This window comes from Anguilla anguilla, chromosome 6 (genome assembly GCF_013347855.1).
Source record: "Anguilla anguilla isolate fAngAng1 chromosome 6, fAngAng1.pri, whole genome shotgun sequence".
Classification (NCBI taxonomy): domain Eukaryota; kingdom Metazoa; phylum Chordata; class Actinopteri; order Anguilliformes; family Anguillidae; genus Anguilla; species Anguilla anguilla.
Genome location: NC_049206.1, coordinates 1,658,563 through 1,660,793, shown reverse-complemented (window position 1 = coordinate 1,660,793; position 2,231 = coordinate 1,658,563). Strand labels below are relative to the sequence as shown.

At 43.7% G+C, this 2,231-nt stretch overlaps 1 protein-coding gene across 1 annotated transcript in view; it reads left to right on the top strand.

Moving 5' to 3' along the window:
- The first annotated feature begins 237 nt into the window (after positions 1-237).
- Positions 238-2,231, top strand: part of LOC118229533 (adenomatous polyposis coli protein 2-like) — a 14,096-nt gene continuing 12,102 nt past the window's right edge. The window contains exon 1 of the mRNA XM_035421565.1: positions 238-574. The gene's annotated coding sequence lies outside the window, so the exon portion shown is untranslated. The remainder of the gene's footprint in view (positions 575-2,231) is intronic.

Below are 2,231 nucleotides of genomic sequence, written 5' to 3'. Positions count from 1 at the left end.
AAGGTGCAGACCCCACCCCTGACGTCACAGCTCATGTAAAAATGTGTTGACTGTGTCCTGCCTTCAGAAAAACCACACAACCTATTTTTAGGCACTGCACCCTACGTGCGTTACATAGGGGATGTAGAAGGTATTTCGTACTGACATTTTAAGTTTCAACAAATTCTAACGTTTGATTTTTGACCTCAGTTATTATAAAAGAAAAATGAATAATTTAACTATTCTGTTAAAAGATTACCCTCTTAAACCTGAAACGACTAGGTCCTCAGGTCCTCAAAAAGTGCGCTGGTGTTAACACGAAGGTCAACACTTAAACGTTGAAGTACCCCAGCAATATCAGACCATCGCGGTGCAAGACGACTAGAAAGACGCGAACATTTCGCCATCCGTTACTTAAACTCCCTCTACTGGAAAAACAGGAGAACGACCGAATTAATAAGAAGAGAGAGAGGCGCGTGCGTTTTTGAGAGAGCGACAGCGAGCGAGAGAGAGAGAGAGAGAGAGCGACTGTATTGGAAAACTGTAGCTGGCTGTGGCTCCACGCCCTATACAATCAACACTGTTCGGAAATGCGGTAAGATTCCACTACTGATTTTTGATTCAATTATGCTTGCGGTTCTTTCACCAATAACGCAACAATGTGAACATGGGCTGGTGAATTTGTTACTAATCCATCGGTATGTGGTTACCTGTCTGTGTTACGGTATAAAAATGAGAGAGTCCTTGGCTCCTGCCTTGACTGATCCTGATGCTAATTCGACGGAGGTGTGAGTGCGCCATGGGTGTCGGTCGTGATTTGCTTGTTTTTCTTATTCATATTTATTGTATGTCACGCGTACCATCGTATGATTAGAAGACATTCCTTATATTGGATTAAAATGGCCTTTTTTCCCTCAATTAGCATTAGACGCTACGGCATTTCACCATGAGGAATAATGGATGGCAGCGGAAATCTTGCGCACTAGTTTTTATTTTTTTAGTAAGCTTCCAAAACGTCATTGAAATGGGGGAAGGGCGTCGTGTTCTAAGTGTAAGCATATAAAAATAAAAAATTTGTCGTTATTATTTTCAGACCCGCTTGTTTATTTGCCATTTTCGTGGGAAGGGTTTCAGTTTGCCTAATGAATCACTTTAGCGTTTTAAAAGCACCTTGAGATGGAGGCTCTCACCTAGACCAGGAGAGTAAAATATATATGGATATACGAAGCTTCTTTATTGCGCGTTTGCCTTGAGTGAAATAAGGCGTTGGACGTTAGAATAAAACGGTTCTTTGGTAGCCTATGCACCGCATTAGTGGACCGAGGCATCTTAATGTCACAGTTGCACTGTTGCTCATCGCTTACTGTTGATTGCAATCAGAACATAATATCAGAACAAATCAACGGCACAAACGCTGTACAGTCGAGTGTTTTTTTCCTTTCTTTTTCTTCCTAATTATCATTAATCGAAATCTTGATTGGACCACATCGATCCCGACGTCAGTGGGCAAAGTAGGTCATTTTTAATTGGGCGCGTTCTCCTCCTTTCTCTTCGTGTCCCTCGTGGGAGTCCGCGGCTGACGGCGTAGCTGCGCGCGCCTCCAGCAGGCGCACACAATGGGGGAGAACGTCGGTGTCGTCCGCGCGGTTCCGTCTGGAGAGCCTCGCGACTCTGTCGCATACTGGTGTCCATTAGAGGAAGCAGTGCTCAAGCTGCCGTGTTGTAGCTCGCCGTATCACCGTCAATATTAATGACTGCTGATTATTGGTGTAGCTAATTCATTTTTGTTGTTGTTTTAGAGACGCACCTCCCCTGACATCCTATTTATGTATTCAGGAATGAATTTATCCAGAATATACTAACTCCTCGCTTGTACTCTACCAAAGATCTGAGCTATATATTTCTTATCATATCTATAATAAAAAAGGCATGCAGGGAGGCAGAAATGGTCTCCTGGTTAAATATTGATGTGAGCGGCAGGCTCTAGCTGAATCACACAATCTGCAAGCTTCAGAAAGCAAAAGGGCTAATTAGCCTCCGCCAGCTATGTCTCTCTCTCTCTCTCTCTCTCTCTCTCTCTCTCTGTCGACCTGTTGAGAAGCTTAGAAAGATGGCACGGCACATTAGAGCCTTACACAGGAGAATAAGCTTTTTCCAAACAGGGTGTGTTTTATAAGAGTTTATAAGACCAAACGAGCAGGCGAGGGAGACAGGACTTTCGGGTTAGGGAAGCTCAGACTAGAGAGGAACCA